The 18,262-nt window shown below is 56.7% G+C and overlaps 1 long non-coding RNA gene and 7 other non-coding genes across 8 annotated transcripts; 5 read left to right on the forward strand and 3 right to left on the reverse strand.

Moving 5' to 3' along the window:
* The first annotated feature begins 88 nt into the window (after positions 1–88).
* On the forward strand, positions 89–5,189 carry LOC115504075. Its single transcript, XR_003965573.1, has 3 exons — positions 89–260; positions 355–1,023; positions 2,595–5,189. It is a non-coding gene; the product is annotated as an uncharacterized LOC115504075 (long non-coding RNA).
* On the forward strand, positions 1,007–1,078 carry TRNAP-UGG. The gene has a single exon. It is a non-coding gene; the product is annotated as a tRNA-Pro (tRNA).
* Positions 3,890–3,962, reverse strand: TRNAK-CUU. The gene has a single exon. It is a non-coding gene; the product is annotated as a tRNA-Lys (tRNA).
* A 2,040-nt stretch (positions 5,190–7,229) lies between the features above and the next one.
* TRNAP-AGG lies at positions 7,230–7,301 on the reverse strand. Its single transcript has one exon. It is a non-coding gene; the product is annotated as a tRNA-Pro (tRNA).
* A 195-nt stretch (positions 7,302–7,496) lies between these two features.
* Positions 7,497–7,569, forward strand: TRNAK-CUU. The gene has a single exon. It is a non-coding gene; the product is annotated as a tRNA-Lys (tRNA).
* Positions 7,570–10,148: 2,579 nt separating this feature from the next.
* TRNAP-UGG lies at positions 10,149–10,220 on the reverse strand. The gene has a single exon. It is a non-coding gene; the product is annotated as a tRNA-Pro (tRNA).
* A 1,349-nt stretch (positions 10,221–11,569) lies between these two features.
* On the forward strand, positions 11,570–11,642 carry TRNAK-CUU. Its single transcript has one exon. It is a non-coding gene; the product is annotated as a tRNA-Lys (tRNA).
* Positions 11,643–15,067: 3,425 nt separating this feature from the next.
* TRNAP-CGG lies at positions 15,068–15,139 on the forward strand. Its single transcript has one exon. It is a non-coding gene; the product is annotated as a tRNA-Pro (tRNA).
* The last annotated feature ends 3,123 nt before the right edge of the window (positions 15,140–18,262 follow it).

Here is an 18,262-nt window from a genome sequence, read left to right on the forward strand (position 1 = left end):
CCGCTCTTCCACAGGCTGATTGAGGTACTCGAGAACTTTCCTGTTCTAAAATTGGTAGGGACAGGTTCTGGGTCCTGTGCGCGCTGCAACCCCGGGCAGTGGAACGCAGAATTGGCGGACTGTTTTCAGCCAGGAGCGAGGGCGCCGCCAGGTCACCGTGTGCCGTCCTGTCCTGTCAGTGCGTCTGTGTGGCCCAGTAGCTCAGGGAAGCCGGCAAGTCTGGAGCAAGAGCATGGGGCGAGTGTCACTGGAGACGGCCGGTAAGGAGCCCGCTGTGATCCTCGCTTAGGGTGGAGAGCTGCCAGGTTCCAATCACGGAGGCTCCCTCGTTTTGAAACCCTCGGCCCTTTTTAGGGCTGGCGGCAAGGAGCAATCGGGAAGACCGCGGGGCCTCGCCGAGGGGACGAGCCGGGAAACCCTCCTTCCCAGGTGGGTGCTGGACCCCGTGTTAGAGCAAGAGGAAAGAAAAGTTGGGAGCGTTCGCGCACCTGCAGATGGGAAGAAGTGAGCGGCGACCCCGGTTCTGACCCCCGCTTCGGGGTTCCCCGGTTGCGAGGGGCTGAGCCCGGGTCCAGAGGGGGCTCGGCGGAGCACAGGAGCCCCGGGGTCCTTTGCCGAGCGGCTGGAGGCCTGGCGGGGCTGGCCGGCCGAGCCTCATTCGCAGGGTCCCGGACTTGGGTCCCACGTTGGGGGAAATTTCTGGGCTGGGGCCCACGTGAGACATCGCCGTGCTCACCTGGGCCCCGCAGACTGGCTTCTCTGGTGGCTCCGGGCGGGGGGCCCTGGCAGGGGCGGTGCTCGGGAGGGGAGGCGGGGAGAGGGTCCGGGGGCCGGAGGGTCCCCCCGCTCCCTCCTCGCCCCACCTTCTCCCCTTCCGGAATCGAAACCGAAACCTCGCCCCGCGCACCTTTCCGAGGGACCAAGAAGCCGAGACTTGGTGGGACGGGAGCTCGGAGCCGAGGACGCAGGCCTCCAGGGAGACACCTCACGACCCGCATCGCGGGACGGCTCGTTGGTCTAGGGGTATGATTCTCGCTTTGGGTGCGAGAGGTCCCGGGTTCAAATCCCGGACGAGCCCGTCTTTGTCTTTTCGGAGGGTCACGATGCGTGAAGCCTCAGGAGGTCCGGGATCAGAGAAACTGGTCGCCCTCTCACCTCCCCCCAGGCCAGTCTCACCTGTCATTGAGCAGGAGACCTGGTCTGCGTGCTTGTGCACTGTTTGCACACGCCAGGTAGTCCCAGGATGGGGGGCGAGGACCCGACTGAGTCTGGACGCCTTCTTCCCTTTTGCCTTGGCGTGTGAAAGGTCTTGTTTGCAGACATCTTCTTCTTTCTTGAGGGGCTACCAGAAGGCCCTTCCACAGACAAGGGAAGGAAGGAAACCACAGTGGAAATTGGGCCTGGGGAGGGGCTGGGCCTTAGTGGTGGGGCCATGCGGGGCACATGGCGCCTCGGATCCCCATGCAGGTCCCCACAGGCGCCTCGGGTTCCGCATGCGGGTCCCCACAGGCGCTTCCGCCACGTTGGAAGAACCGCAGGGTTTCAGTAGGTTTTATTACCATTCAGGTATGGTGGGACCGGCGCATGCAGCCATTGAAAGTCGGGTTATTCCCCACAGCTCCCGAGAAGGGCACGCCTGGCCCCTGGGCGTGGGGACAGCACAGGGGAGGCACCGGGTAGTCAGGCAGCACAGGAAGTGAGGAGAACGCGTGGGCAAGAGCCTTTCTCCTGGTTTCGGTGAAGCTGGTTTGAATTAACTTCAGCTGCCTCTGGGACATAGGCGCCGTCCCTAGTTGTCTGTTTCCTGGCCTTGGGGTGATTCTGGAAGGTGCATAGTGACCCCCAGTCTGACAGCCCCATGCAAAAGGCGACGGGGGGTGGGGGCGCTCTGGTCTCCAGTTGGCTTGCGTCGGAAATGCACCCTTTAAGAGTCCGTTTGCTAATCTCTAGGAATTGGCTGACCTTGGGAGGGAAAAATCCCGCCAGGGTCAACAAGGCCACGGACGTCAAAGTTTCAGAATATAGAAAAGAAAAGACCTGGTTAATAAAGGCAGGGCGGGAGGTTTTGGTGGACATTTCAGCGGCCCCCCCAGTCTGGGAAGAGCTTCCCGATCTCAGTCAAGTCCGGCCTGGGGACTGTGGCCCGGAGCCCTCACCAGGCGAGCGGCAGTGGGGCCAGGGCCCTCTGCACGTGCAGACCGGTGGGCCTCCCCTTGACCCAGGCAGCCTCTGCTTTCTTCACGCAAGCCCCAGGGCGGTGCGTGCTGGCTGCCCCTTTTATGCCCCCTGTTGCTGGAGTCCCTGAGGGGAGCAGGCCCAGAACCCTTGAAGACTCCCGCGCTTATGGGGAAACCACTACCACCCCCAGCGGCCCAGTGGCTCCTCCCCCAAATTCTTTTCGGAACCAGCAGCATCCCTCCCTCCGGCCTGCCTTAACCCCTCCTGACTCCAGTGCTCAGGGCCTGCCCCCCACCTTCACACCCAGGCCTGGAGGGAGCTTTGGCCGGGGCTCCGCGGGGAAGGTCCCTGGGGAGGAGGGCACATTCTCTCTTCTGCTTCACGTCCCTGAGGAGCCCACACTTTCCTCCTCGCAGTCTTTTCAGGGCATGAACGGAGGCCCCAGCAGATCCCCGTAGGGACGGACCAGAGACGGTCCCGGTGCGCGGCAGACCCAGAGCGCACCTGGACCCCGGTGGCCGGATGAGGTCTGGGCCCCAAGGCCGGTGTCCAGGTGTGCTCAGTGGACAAGGGGACGCCTGGACCCTGGTTACGGGCAGCGGTTTCCCCTGAGGGCTCCCCAAATTTCTTAACGTCCTTCCTCATCCTTTCTCCACCTGTAGACACTCAGCTTCCATCTGGGTCCGAGCGGGGTGCAGATGCACGTCTTGGAGCCTGGGGGCAGAAGGTGACACTTGGGTCAGAGCGGGGGGTCCCTCCAGTGTATGGCTTGGGAGGGGTGGGGTCCCATGGGAGAGAGAACGGTCCCGCTCCAGGGGTGCGGGGTCCAAAACCTGTTCTCAGCTCCACTCCACAGCCCGGCCCTGCGCGTGGTGACAGAAGGAGGGTCTGGGGGAGCTTTCCCAAGCCGATAGCCTCAGTTTCCCATTGACAGGAAGAGCGGCCACCCCAAAACCCAGACTGGGACCTGCTGCCTTGGAGTCTTAGCGTGTGGCAGTGCTGCCCCCCACCCCCTGCCATTCTCCTGTCCATAGAGACCTGAATCAAACCCTTCTCTGACACCCACAGGAAGTGGGGACAGTTCCTGACCAACGAGCCAGAGCCGGAGGGGTGGCTCCTTGGTCTAGGGCTTTGATTCTCCGTTAGGGTGCGCGAAGTCCCAGGCCCAAATCCTAGCCGAGCCCTGCTTTTGAGAGTGTTTGGCAGTGGGCGCGCTGCAATCACCAGGACGCGTGGACATGCCCCCCCAGGCTGTCACCCTCCCCTACTCATAGTGGTCCGGGGCCCTCTGCCCTGAGCGCCTCCCCACTGACTGATGATCGTGCCCTGGAGTCCCACGTACACCCTGACCCCCAAAGGGACAACTTAGCAAAAACTGGAGCTTGTCACCACCGCGCACGTGGCATCCTGCCGTGGCGTCCCTCGGTCGTGCAGGTGATAGTTGTGGCTCCTTCCCTTGACTAAACCCAAGAGAAAACTGTGACCGTGGTGGTTTTTCTCCTGTAGCCGGGTCCAAATCTCTGAAGAACCGCTTTCTAAGACTGCTTTGCTCAAAGAGGAAGTTGAGGAATAAAGCGGCCGGAAGCCGGTGTAAGGAGTGGGTGTCCTTCATCACCTCCGATGGCTTTGGTGCGTCCAAGAGGTTTTACCTAAACCGAATATGCCAAACCGAATATGCCAGGAACTGCTCAGCGGTCTCTTTCTAAAAGGACGCCCAGCGTGGGGCTCGAACCCACGACCCTGAGATTAAGAGTCTCATGCTCTACCGACTGAGCTAGCCGGGCAGCCGTAACCAAGGTGCTGCGGCTGAGTTTCAGAATTTGTTGGGCTGCAGACAAGTCAAAATGGCTAAGCAGTTCAGGTCTTGGGGAGAACGGGGATGTGGCCACTTCTGGAGTCCCTCGGGGCACTCTGCGTGTGGGAACTGCTCAGAAAGGGCTGCGTCCCCAGCCCAGCGTGGGGAGCGGGGAGCCGAGTGGTGGAGGCTGAGGGGCCGCCCTGACCCCCCCCCCCACACACAGATAGATGGGCTGGGGGGGGGGGCAGCCGTAGGGAGCCCTGAGGCGTGGACGGGACTCAGCGGACCCGAGCCAGCTGACCCCGCCGCACATGGACAGGCGGCAGGAAATGGGGAAGTGACAGCGGGCCCGTCCTCCCTCACGTAATCAGACAAACCTGCGAACTTAAAATAATTATTAGACCCACCAGATTCCACCCGTTCGCGGGAAAATTCCCACCTATGCTTCCTTTGAATTATCAAAAATCAATTTATTTTTATTAAAAAATTAAAAAATATATATATATTTTGCCCCCAAACCTTCTTGGTCTGCCCTTGGGCAACCCTGAGCTGCTGAATCTGCCCCCCACCATGGTCGGCTGCGGGTGGGGGCGGGTGGGGAGCGGGTTGGGAGACCCCAGGGTGCCTGCCTCCCGCTCGCTGCCTCGGGATCCAGTCTCCAGGTTTCAGGGCCAAGAGCAAGGTGTCCCTGGACGCAGAGGTTCGGTCCTAGTGTGTCTGCATGCCTGAGCCCCAGGTGGGTTGGGGCTGGGGCAGCCCCCACCGCACCCCCCTCTCCAGAGCAAGGAGGAATTTTAGGTAAACAGTAGGCTGGGAGTAGGACCCAGCAGTTCTCTGCTCGTCCCCCGCCCCAAGCTCTGGAGTCGGGGTGGCTCAGTGACTCTGCTGAGGGTCCACTGAGATTCCAGGCTCCACACCGCAACTGCGTGTGCGGATCTGGCCCGCATCCTGAATACAGCTCACCAGCGTAGACAGGAGGAAGGAGGCAGCAGGGAGCCGGCACACAGACTGGGGAAGACAGAACACGGAGTGCATGGTGTAGTGGTGTTGGGTGTGTGCAAGGCACTGAGGGTATTTGAAAACAAAAGGACTTTACTCGCAGAGGTATTTGCTCCCCACCCCAAAACGAAAAGCTTTTATGGTTGAGGCTATACGGTACGTGCTTTAAAATTAAAAAGTGGAGGAGGACAGGTTTTAAAAACACACAAAAATGGGGGAGGCTGCGCGGGGGGGCGGGCAGAGAGGTTTGAGAATTCTGTATTTCTGCTCAGTTTTGCTGCGGACCTAAAATTGCTCTAAAAAATAAAGTCTGTTCTTTTTTTTTTTTTAATTTTTTTTTTTTTACGTTTATTTATTTTTGGGACAGAGAGAGACAGAGCATGAATGGGGGAGGGGCAGAGAGAGAGACACAGAATCGGAAGCATGCTCCAGGCTCTGAGCCATCAGCTCAGAGCCCGACGCGGGGCTCGAACTCACGGACTGCGAGATCGTGATCTGAGCTAAAGTCGGCCACTTAACCGACTGAGCCACCCAGGCACCCTAAAGTCTGTTCTTAAAAAAAAGGCATAAACAGGGACGCCTGGCTGAGTTGGTAAAGCATGTGGCTCTCGATCTTAGGGTTGTGAGTTCAAGTCCCATGTTGGGTGTGGAGCCTAGTTAGAAATAAGAATGAAAAATACACAGATAAATTTGAGCTGCTATTTCTTCAAATGCATTTAGCCCCATATTTCTTCTCTTTTGGGTCTCCAATGACTCCATTAGATATTTTGTTAAAATCCCAGCAAAACCTTAAGGCTCCTTCCTTCCTTCCTTCCTTCCTTCCTTCCCTCCTTTCCTTCCTTCCTTCCTTCCTTCCTTCCTTCCTTCCTTCCTTCCTTCCTTCCTTCCTTCCCTCCCTCCCTCCCTCCTTCCTTCCCTCTTTCCCTCCCTCCTTCCTCCCTTCCTTCCTTTCTATCTTCCTGTTCAGTGAGTCTTTCCTCCGTCTGGTTCATCTGTTTGTCGCCCAACCATTACGCTATTTTATTTCAGCTATTACATTTCTCAGCTCTAAGTTTTCCATGCGGTTATTCCTTATGTCTTCTATATCTTTGAGACTTCCAAGTTTTAATTTTGTTTCACGTGCATTCTTTATAGCTCCTTCCAGCATTTTTAGGATGGCTGCCTTCTACCTCTCCTTTTCAGATGGTTCCAGAATCTGTGTCCCTGTCTTTCACTCATCTTTTCTCCTTCAAGTTGGGATTTTCCTGGTTCCTAGTAGGACCAGTGGTCTGCAGCTCCGTCATGTTTGGACAAGTTTGGTGTTATGTTTTGAAACTCTAGATCTCATGTACATCTTCTGATTCAGCGCGCTCCTCTGACAACGCACCCCCCACCCCCCAATGGGAAAAGAAGATTCTACCTACAGCTGCCTGGGGGGCGCAGTTCACGCAAGGTGGGGCGTCCTTATTGCGGGGCAGGAGCGAGAGTTTAGGCTCCCCACCAGGCCTCTGCTGTCACCCCCTGGCTGGGGGGAGGTGGGGCATCCCACCAGACAAAGAGAAGGCTGGAGCAACGTTAGAGGCTGTAGTAAAGCAAGGCTTCCGGGGCTGCTGCTGGGTCCTGGGCCCTGCAGGTTTTGTTCAAGTCCCAGGAAGGGAAAGGGGAGGTGAGGGGAACCCGGGGCTGAAGTCAAAGTGTCCATTTCGAGAGCTGCGTGCTCTGGGCAGGCCCTGCCCGCCACCAGACGCTCCCCTTCGGGCAGGGTGATCGCAGGGAGGCGGGGGAGGAGGTTGGAGGGGGAAGTGTCCCCGGAGGCTCCCCGGACCCGCACTGGTCATTAACAGAAGAAGCAATGCTGGCCGTCAGCCAGAGTCTGGCTCCTCGGGAACATAGTTGGGGGGCGGGGCTTCCCCGCCCGGTCTGGGTCCCCTTGCCACTCCCACGGGCGCAGGACCCGGGCCACCCAGCCCAGCCGCCGTGCTGGCTCAGCGCTCCCCCTGGCGGCCGGGAAGAGAATCACCTGGGAGTGCAGGAGCGGCTGGAGGCCGGTGAAGGGCCGAGTCCCTGGCTGAAGCCGTGGCCACTCACGTCTGTGTGGCGCGGCTGCTCCTGGACATCTCTCTCTGTAGGCCCCAGCTCCCTCAATTCGATGTCGAGCTCAAGTTCAGGACTCTCTGGCCGCGGGAGCGACGGTACATCAGGTGGCGTCTGGGCTGGGGACCCAGAGCTTCAGCAGGGCCCTGGGGGGATTTGAGAAAGGAGAAGGAAAAGGGTGGGGCTCGTCCGGGATTTGAACCCGGGACCTCTCGCACCCTAAGCGAGAATCATACCCCTAGACCAACGAGCCACCCCTGGTAGCCGCCTACTTCTCCTTATTTCTAGTATCCTCACGCCCTAGGTGCCCACCTCCCTGCGGTCTCCTTCTCTGGGGGCAGCCATGCCCGCACCGCCTCTCCCGAAGCAAGATGCGCTTTTGCCTCGGCTTGTAGCACCTGCCTTTAATACTTTGAGTAGCAGGGAGGTAGGACCAGTTCTTGTCCTTGCCCGGCTAGCTCAGTCGGTAGAGCATGAGACTCTTAATCTCAGGGTCGTGGGTTCGAGCCCCACGTCGGGCGTGCGCTTTTGCCTGATAAAGAGGCCAAAAGACAACTCAACGCAGGGAAGGTACATCGCAGATCCGCCATTTAAAGAGGCTTTTAACGATCTCAGGTAGATGCTACCAGGGAGGCGTCCGCGTGGCTGCGTGGCCCTCCGGAGCCTTGCACGGTCTCTGTGCTCCTGTGAAGCAATGTAAATATTTGGGCCCACCAGCCAGCTTCTGGATGCTGGCCCGAGGAGACACATGGCTATATCTTTTCTTGGATTAGTAACCCGACAGTGACCTGCGCTATCACATTTGACTGGGGAACAGGATGCAAACCCAGAGCTCGGTGTCTGTGTGGGTTTGGGGGTGACTCTCTGGGTCCCGAGTGGGGCTCCCAGGAGGAGGCTCCTGATCGGGGCCGCTCCAGTGCCTGAGGAGGGACTGCGCAGAATTTCCCTCCCCCACCCCCACCCCCACCCCGAGGTTGGTGGCCTGTCAGCTTTCCTTCACTTCTCCCCAGTGAAAGGGAAACAGACAGGGGGCATTTCGTTCTCTATTTTGGGGAAGAGGGAGAAGGAGGGTATGTGCTTCCCATCAGCTGACTTTCTTGTGTTCTCTTGCAACGGTTTAGGCTCGTGAAAAGACCCTGCTAAGTGTGGGACAGGACTGTGTTTTCTTTCTTTTGTGGTGGGGACCCAGGTTACGCTGGGAGACACCCCTCCTCTGGACCCTGGGATCTGCGAGAGCCCCCTCTATTTCTCACTCAGGGCACTCTTAGTCTCAGTAATCTTTCCCGGTGTTCTTGGGGGAAAAGGAAACTCAGTTTATTAGGGACTTAGCTCCATACACCTTCGTCGCTTCTTGGAAAAAATTCTTACCAACTCGGTGTCTCTATTAGCTTCCCGTGGCCGCCGTAAGAAGTTACCACAATCTGAGCGATTTAAAACAACTGAAATATATTTTCCCACGCTTCTGGAGACCAGAGTCTAAAGTCGGGGTGCCAGCTGGCCATTTTTTCCACTCTCTTTAAAGGCTCCAGGGAAGAACCCCTCCTCGCCTCTTCCAGCTTCTGGTGCTCTGGCCAACTTTGGCTTCTAGACTCATCACTGCGGTCTGTGCCTCCACTGTCACATGGCTTTCTTCCCTCCACGGGCCTCTGTGTCCTCATATAATCTTTCTATAAAGACACCTTTCGTTGGGTCAGGGCCCACCCTACTCCAGGATCTCACTGTATCTAATTACTGTGCAAAGACCCTACCTCCTGAGGTTCTGGGTGGCCACGGTAGTCGGGGGACACCATTCAACACTCTTCTTTTTTCCAAAAAATTTTATGTTCCTTTTAGTTTTCTAACTCACAACCCCAAGATCAGGAGTTCAGATGCTCTACCCATTGAGCCAGCCCGATACCCCATTTTCTTTTTCTTTTTTTAATTTTATTTTGTAAAAATTTACATCCAAATTAGCATGTAGCGCAACAGTGATTTCAGGAGTAGATTCCTTAGTGCCCCTCCCCCATTTAGCCCCTCCCCCCCCCCCCCCCCCCCCCCCCCCATAACCCTCAGTTTGTTCTCCATATTTATGAGTCCCTTCTGGTTTGTCCCCCTCCCTGTTGGATATTATTTTCGTTTCCCTTCCCTTATGTTCATCCGCCCTATCTTCTTATTAAATAATAATTCTTTTTTTACTGGGATATGTGCAGTGGGCGGGCCCTGTACGGCTTCTCCAACCTTGGGATGAGATCAGTGTTCAGAGAGTGCGGTGTCTGTTGGATGTTGAGGATTGATGTTTCCCTCAAAACTTTTAAATATCCCTGGGCATTTTTACATACTCTAAAGGTGCCTCCGCACATCGCAGACTCAAGCCCGAAGCACCACCTTTGCGTGCTTTAGGAGCAGAAGTCGCTGGCGTCACAGGGAACTCATGCTGGTGGCTCCTCGGGGCGGAGGTTTGGGGGTGATTGTTTTGGAAGTGGCTGTACCCTGAGCCCACTCCCACTTGAGGGTCCTGTCTGTGACTGAGTGGTGCCTTGACCCAGCCCAGCCTTTCAACCATCCGCAACACCGAGGGCTCAAGACCCCAGGTCGGCCGGGGGTATCCCTCCCTCTTGGTCTGAAAAGACAGCACAGCCAGGCCCCACACTGCCTACTTCAGAAAGGCCTCCTGGATTGAATCTGAGACCTCACATCGAAAGCAAGACAAACATCCTTAGGCCAAAAAAAGTCCCTTTGGTTGGTGATCCTTGGTGGCTCCAACTTCTCTCCCTCGCTTGCCTGACGCACTGACTCGGTTTCCCTTGGCCAGGGAGGAGTATGCCCTCATACTTGGAGTCTGGGATGCTAACTCTGGACCTTGTTTTCAGACGGGTCCCCCCAAGGGGCCCCCAGTGCTGGGCACAGCAGAGGACACAAGGACAGCCTAAGCAGAGGGTGAGTGCAGGTCCAGGCCAGCTCTGAAGGCTGGAAGGTCTTTTAGTCACTGTCGTGTGGAGTGATGGGTCTCTGGGTCCCTGCTCCTTCCTGGCCCTGAGTGGACTTTGGTCCCTTTGTCAGCAACAACCTGACCATCTGGAGAAGGAAAAAAAAAAAAAAAAAAAAAAAACAGCAGAGACACGGGCTCGTCCGGGATTTGAACCCGGGACCTCTCGCACCCAAAGCGAGAATCATACCCCTAGACCAACGAGCCAAGCCAAGTTGGCCCTGCCCTGTCTTGTTAATTCTGTCCCCTGGCTTCCCCCTCCTTAGGCTGCAGTGGTGTCCCAGATGCCTACCGCAAGGAAAGAGGATTGGGTCACCGTCCAGAGAGCCGTGAGGTTCGACACTACGGGTCTTAAAGGCTCAGGGGTCAATTCCCCCCCCCCCCCCCGAGCCTCTGTCACCAGGACCTCCCTCTAGCCTTGGACTGTGGCCAGCTCCAGGACCGCGTGGGGGGTTCCCGGGAGGGGGGGGGGAAGGGACTCAAACCCGAGACTAGGGCCTCCCGCCTCGAACCCCCCAGCCCGGGCTGTGGGCCTCTGGCCAAAGCCGGGTCTTCTCTGTTTGCGGAAAGGGGAACTAGGGTCCGGGGCAGACCCAGAGGCTCTTGTCCTCGGCCAAGCCCGCCTTCTTCTGGGCTCAACCCCCAAAGCCCCCGCGGGACTCTGGGTCTCACGAAGCTCCCCTTTGCCCCGGCGCCGGGCACCGTCCCGCGGACGCATCCCTGGGCTGGGCGGACGCGCGGGGCCTCGAGGCGCCGCGCTCATCTTCCCTTCTGGATGGGCGACGATTCTAGAAACCAACCGGAAAGGAAGAAGGTGGCCCGACCCGACCTTGCGCGGGGCCCCCGGGGCGCTGGGGGTCCCCCTCCCGTCCTGCGGCGGGTTCTCTGGGTCTCCCGGTCCACGCCGCGCCGCCAGCCCTAAAGCGAGGTGTGGGACGCGGTGGAGGGTACGCGGCGTGGGGGCAGGGGGAGACGTTGAGAATTTGAAAGAGACCGGTCGGGGATTTGGACCCCGAGCGCTCTCAGGCGCAGCGGACTCATCCTCCAGGGCCATCTTTTCCCACTCAACACCAGTGACCTTGACCTCCACGATCCCGTGCTCCCAGTCTGCAAAAGGGTCCCGAGGGACGGAGGGCGGGAGGGCGGGAGGGCTGGGGGGAGCCTCGGTTCCCATCCCAGAGCTGGGAGGGAAGGAGGCGGGTTGGCACTGCTGAGGCCTGCGTGCTGCCTCCCGGGGCCGAGCGACCGTGGGGTTTCAGGGACTCGGTGCCTGCGTGGCACCGGCTTCCCAGCGCTGCCGGGCCCCCTGGGCCTCCTTCTGTTTGTCCTTTTGGGTCAGAGTGTCCCCGATCCCTGCCCGCGGCCTTGAATTTCGGGTTCCACCCCCCTTCCTCCCTTGCTGCTTTCACTTCTGAGGTTCTCCGTCAGTTTCGGGCTGGAACAGAGGAATCGTGTCGGAGGCGGCACTGGTCACAGGGGCGGGGCTGCGATGAGGGGAAGGCCGTCTTGCCCCAGCGCTGCCTCCCTTTTCCTTTGAAGGAGCCGGCAGGTGCCATGCCCGGCTAGCTCAGTCGGTAGAGCATGAGACTCTTAATCTCAGGGTCGTGGGTTCGAGCCCCACGTTGGGCGCGCATTTTACAAGCCTGGGCGAAGAAAATGAATGCTTTCCCGCCCTTAAGAGTAAGCAGTTACCACAACTCACGTTTCAGGGTCTGACTCTCAGGGGGACCCAAAGAGCACATCCTTGTGCTGGATTTGGAGCTGCGGACGGGAGAAGGGGACGCCTTAGAGTTGCTCAGGTCTCTACCTCTAGGTCTAGTCTCTTCTAACAGAGATGGTGGACCGAGTTGCTTTTGCATTTTAGGATTTAAATGTGTATCTAGTCCATGGAGAGGGAGTCATTCCTGCAGTTCTGTGATCTCACGCAGCACACTCTGAGCATGTTTCCTAACTCTTTTGAGGACACCAGGACTGCCCAGTTGTCTGGACCCCTGGGGTGGATGTGGTCCTCGCATCTGGTGCCCTGGACTTTCCCAGAGCGCGTGCCGATGTGAATTCAAGATAAAGGAGCGAGGTCCCTCGCCTCCTGACCCCGGGCTTCTGAGTTCATGAGAGATCCACGGGCTACAGTTCTCTCCTCCTCCCGATTCCCTTAGAAGAGCCAGGAATTCAATCCTGTGAAAATTGCCCTGAGTTTCACTCATAGACCGAGGGGAGTCCTTCCCAGCTGGGACCAAGGATAAGCGCCTGGCTTTTCCAGGACACTAGGTGGTGGGGATGGGATGGAGAGACGGGGGAGGGGCTGGGGCTATGGAGGCGAGAGTGCCACACCAGCCCTCACGCTCAGGGTCATAGAACAGAGTCCACGGGGCAGGGGGCGGGGGGGGGGGAAGGGGGGAACACGAGTTTTTGCACCCGGGAGGGTCTGTCTGCTTATCCCTCGACTGGGAGAAGAAACCCTGAGCCCTTCCTTTAGCGCAAGTCTTGGAACTTCCTCCTCCACCCCAGGAGACCCAGTCCCAGGGTAGCTGGTGTCCAAGGTGGCCGCGCAGCTGGGATGTTCAGAGAAGGGAGAGGGGCTTCGCTCAGAAGCTGGACCAGCGCGGACAGAACACCTCCGCTCTGCTCCACAGTCCCCGGCGAACTCAGGGGACAGAGCACCGAACTCTTGATCCACTGCCTTTGGAAGAAAGATCAGGGCTCTAGAAGGCAAGTTTGGCTCAGTCCTAACCTCCTCGCCGTTCGGGCGGTGGTCCTTGCCGTGGCGCCTGGCCTGTGGACAGCCGGGCGTGTCCATGTGTGCGAGTGTAGCCGATTACCGGCAGGTGGACCCAGAGGGGTGCCACAGGACCGGCCAGCCAAGAGGGTCCTGGGCCTCATGCAGCAGAGAAATCAGGCGCGAGTGGAGAGGAGGTGGGCGCAGTTTGTTGAAGACGTACAGACGCGGACGATGTCTAGGAGGCCTGGAAAGGAAACAAGAGTCTCGTGTCTGCTTGGGGCCTGGGGTTTTTGCTGAGGGTGGCGGTTCGGTGCACGTGTCTTCCGAGGCATCCAGAACAGAGAGGGGTTAGGTGTTCGCCGTAAGTCCCTGCTCTGAGCCAGGGGTCTTGATGAGTCGGTGGTCCTGGAAAACGTTCAGGACGACTCCCGCCCCGTCACTCCTTAGATGTCATCTGTTTTGCTGGAGGACTCCGAAGGAACCATTAATCCCTTGACCTTTACCAGGAGGACATACATCATCGGTCCCCGTGAGGTGTGTGTGAGGCAGGGGTGTGGGACGTGGCGGGAACGGAAGCGGAAAAAGGAGCAACAAAGCAGTTCTTCACGGGGTCCCTTTAGGTTCTCTGTCTCACGCTACCCAGGCGGCATGCGCAGTCCCTCTAAAATACCCAACGGAGCCGTCCCCAGCCAAGGTGTGACCTGTGCAGATGGGCCCTGGCGGCCAGGCTAGACCAGTTTGAGCTGCACTGCCTCCCACTGTGCAGATGGAGCCTGGTGAGTCTGGCACTTACCTGTGCTTCGTTAGAATGTTACACTCTTCGCCCGAGGAGCGCAAGCTTCCTTAGCGGAACGCAGGACACATACATAGGCATATTTTCTGGGTACTCCTACACAAACTTCCCCCCCCCCCCCCCGCCTCTACTTTCGAGGACAAAACTCCCATTCTGAGTAGTCATCCGAACCCTAAACAAAAGAAACCCGCTCACCCCCACTTGGGGAGTCAACAGCTTTGGAAAGTATTCCCCACGATCTCCTTATTTGCTGCAAATCAAGTTCCCTTTGTGTGACCGCCTCCCCCCAGCACAGTCTCTACCTGGAACTCACCAAGGAGGAAACTTGCGTGACCCTCTGTCACAGGATCACATGGGGAATGGAACTGGGGGGGTCACTTGTGTCCTTGGCCTCTGAGACTTGCAGAGCTAGAGGTCAGTGCCGCCGCCCCTCCCCGTCTCAAATTAGCCAGCCTGGGTATCTGGGCATGTCCCGGGAAGAAAGGACCATCATTCCCTTACCTCTTTTAAAAAGACTGGAGCGGTGAAATGAGGGCTGGGCTAGATTTATTCCAGGAATGCAGGGTTGGTTTCATGTTCAAGATCGATCAAAGTAGTTACTCATGTTGAGGGAATGACCAAGAACAGTCATGTGGTCTTCAGAAATGTTGGTAAAAACGCCCGGATTCAATGCACGCCTGTATTAATCGGGGTTTCTGGTTTCTGTATTTTATGACGGTTTGACCTCTTGGGGGCCCTGCCGGCTGAGGCGAAACCCCTCCACCCAGGGCTAATTCCCAGAGAGAGGAAACAATTTGCCCGCCAACAGGACTTTCGTAGGCAAACCAGCCAACGCTGCGTCCAAACTCCTACCCACCTCCTCACCTGACTCAGGCACCACCCCTGCCCTAAGTCACCTGCGGCAGATACCAGACAACGAGGGACAGCCCCTGCGTCCCGCATCTCACTGAATTAGTCAAGCTAGCCGATCCGAAACTCTTCACCCTGCCTTGGTTTGCCTTTCCCACCGAAACGGTTCGCCCCGAACTGCGGGAAGTTCCCAAAGGGGGCCGTCGCCCGTCCCGCGGGGCTTAAGGATCAGCGAGAAGCGGGGTCCGCTGCGGGCTCTCCCTTCTCCCGCGCCCAGACTGGCTTCCCTGGCGCTGAGCGCATAAAATGGACCGGTCACCTCCTCCTTCGCCTCTTCCTCCTCCTCGACCCCGTCTTACGGGACCAGGCCTGCTTGGTGCCGGTCCCCTTCCTCTCGTCTGCCCCCCAGCCGGCCTCCATAGCCCCCACCGCCGTGGCCGCCTGAAGCCTCGGGGTCCCCCGCAGAGCGAGTGCTCTTGCCGCACGGGCCCTCCGGCTCACCGGAGCCCCTCGTCCTCCGCTCCCCCACAGTATGCTCCCCACTCCCCTGGGGGCAGGAGTCGGCCCCGATCCGGGGCATCAGCCGAGCCGTCCTCCTGGGACGGCGCCGCTCAGCCAGCCTGGGATTGAGCCGGGGTCACGCGCGACGCGAACAGTTGTGTGCGAAGCTCAAGCGACCTCCCGTGCGTGCGAGGCTCGTTGGTCTAGGGGTATGATTCTCGCTTCGGGTGCGAGAGGTCCCGGGTTCAAATCCCGGACGAGCCCGGGGCGCGCGCCCCTGCTTTCTACCCTTTTACAAGGGGAATATGGAGCTCAGGCCCTTCCTTCCCGGGGACCTGACGGGGCTGGGCCGCTCGTGCTCTTGGGGGTTGTGGGGGAGAGCGGCGGGGCTTCGGGCTACAGGCTGGGGCGGGGAGGGGGGCGCGGTCGGCCAGTCCACTTGGTGGCCAGCCCAGCTGCTCTCCTCTCTGCCACGCCCGCGGGACCCCTGTTTCCTCCAGCGGGCCCGCCTGAGATGCGCTGCCGTGTCTCAAGGAAAGTAAGGGCTCTTACTACGTGTGGCAGTGACATTTTGGGTATATTAGGTTATGTAAAATATATTATCTCCATCAATTTTACCTGTTTCTTTTTACTTACTGTTGTGCGTTTTCGTGTGCCACTAGAACATTTTAAGTGGCAGGCGTGGCTCATATTTGTGGCCGGCAATAACGCACCACGCTGGGCCAGAGGCATGACTCTCACTGTGGGACGCAGAGGTCCTAGCTCCAAATGCGGATGGACCTCTTGATGGTAAAAAAAAAAGTTCCCTTCCGGTTTCGGCACCGCAACCGGGGGTGGCCCTCCCTCCCCGCCTGGGTTCTGGACCCTGGACGAGACACTCGGCCATGCAGACGCTGTTTTCCCCATCTGTGAAATGGGAACAGTTCTGATTCGGAACGATTTATTTAAACGACCGTCCTTTCCGCCCCTGGTTCGAAGCGCCCACTTTTTCACAAATCAAGAGTCTGAGTGTATGTGGTTCTAAGACTTCGCTGCTTCGAACCGCGGTCTGTTTACTCTCGTGCCCAACCCAGTTTAGCTTTCATGGGCAAGTCTTGATATCCAGGCGTGTGACTCTCTCAAATATGTTTTGGTGATCCCTGGCCCTTTGCACTTCCATGTGAGTGTGAGAATCAGCTTGTCAGTTTACACAGAAATGGCGATGGGGCGTTTGACTGGTACAGCCTTGATTCCGTAGGGCATTTCCGGGTCATTTGATGCCATTACGATATTGAGTCTTTGAACTCATAAACATGGTATGTCCCCTCATTTATTAAGGTCTTCTTTAACTTCTCACAGTAGCGTTTTATATTTTTTCTGAGATACGTCTTGCATATCTTCCATTAGAAGTTTTGCTATGTATTTGATGTTGTTGAAACTATCGTAAATTGCATCCCTTTGGATAGAATGTGTGATTTTTTGCACATATGTATGAAATACAACCAATTTTTACGTATCAGTCTTGGATCCAGTAAAATTGTGAAACTCGTGTCATTTCTAATTTACAGAATTTTCTGCATATTCAGGCACGTCATCTGTGAATAATGGCAGTATCACTTAATTACTTCTGATCTTTATTTATACCTTTAAAAAAAATTTTTTTAATGTTTATTTCCGAGGCAGAGAGAGACAGAGCATGAGTGGGGGAGGGGCAGAGAGACACAGAATCCTAAGCTGTCAGCACAGAGCCTGATGCGGGGGCTTGAACTCACAAACCCTGAGACCAGGACCTGAGCCGCAGCCGGTCGCTCAACCGGCCGAGCCACCCAGGTGCCCCAATGTTTATTTATTTTTGAGAGAGACAGAGAGACAGAATGGGAACAGGGGAGGAGCAGAGAGATAGGGAGACAGAATCCCAAGCAGGCTCCAGGCTCGGTTAAGACTGAACCACCCCGGCGGCCCCCAAATTCTTCTACTGAATGTTTGCCGCCTTTTAGTTTAACAGTTACCATTTGACGGCTATTGTCACTGTGTAACAATGCCACACTTAGTGGCGTGAAAACAATATGGTTTTATACTTATCAATTCTGTGGGTCAGGAATTCAACAGGGAAGGGCAGGCATAACCTGTATCTGTTAAATTGGGGCTTGCCTGGGACGACTTCGTGTCTAACAGCATCTGGAGGCCCCTTACTCACACGGCTGTTATATGAACAGATCAGCTGGGACTGTGGAATGGGACCTCTACACGTGACTTGTGCATGTGGCTTGGCCTTCCTCACAGTGCGGAAACTCCAGGCTAGTTGAATTCTATCCCTGGCAACTTTGGAACCCCCACAGGCAATTTCTATGGAACAAGATAGAACCTGTCTCTCTCTCTCTCTTTAATTTTTTAATACTTATTTATTTTTGAGAGAGACAGACAGAATGTGAGTGGGGGAGGGGCAGAGAGCGAGGGAGACAAAGAATCCGAAGCAGGCTCCAGGCTCAGAGCTGTCAGCACAGAGCCCGACACGGAGCTCGAACTCACAAACCGTGGGATCCTGACCTGAGCCAAAGTCGGATGCTCAACCGACTGAGCCACCCAGGCGCCCCTCTTTATCACTCATTTTAAGCAATTTGATTATGATATGCCATGATATAGTTTCCTTCATATTTCTTTTTAAATTATCTATCTATCTATCTATCTATCTATCTATCTATCTATCTGTTTTATTTGAGAGAGAGAATGAAAGGAGAGAGAGGGACAGAATCCTAAGCAGGCTCCATCCTCCACGTGGAAGAGGCTGATGTAAGGCTGATCCCACGACCCTGGATCATGACCTGAGCAGAAATCAGGAGTCGGTGCTCAACCGACTGAACCACCCAGGAGCTCCTCCTTCAGATTTCTTATGCCTGAAGTTTGTTCTTTTTTTTTTTTTTTTTTTTTTGGGGGGGGGGAGTCTGTGGATTTACAGTTTGGGTCAAATTTGGAAATTTTATCATTTTTTCAAATATTTTTCTGTTTCTCCCATTTGCAGGTATTCCAACCGTGCACGTATCAGTCTCCTCGAAATCGTCCCAAAGCCGCCGATGTTATGTTTCCAGTCTTTCCTTTCTTTGGATTTTATTTTATTTATTTATTTTTTCAACGTTTATTTATTTTTGGGACAGAGAGAGACAGAGCATGAACGGGGGAGGGGCAGAGAGAGAGGGAGACACAGAGTCGGAAACAGGCTCCAGGCTCTGAGCCATCAGCCCAGAGCCTGACGCGGGGCTCGAACTCACGGAGCGCGAGATCGTGACCTGGCTGAAGTCGGACGCTTAACCGACTGCGCCATCCAGGCGCCCCGGATTTTATTTTTAATCATGTCTATCGCTATGCCTTCAAGTTCACTAATCTTTTCTTTTACAGTGTCTGATCTGCCAC

Source organism: Lynx canadensis, chromosome E3, assembly GCF_007474595.2.
Source record: "Lynx canadensis isolate LIC74 chromosome E3, mLynCan4.pri.v2, whole genome shotgun sequence".
NCBI classification, from domain to species: Eukaryota; Metazoa; Chordata; class Mammalia; order Carnivora; family Felidae; genus Lynx; species Lynx canadensis.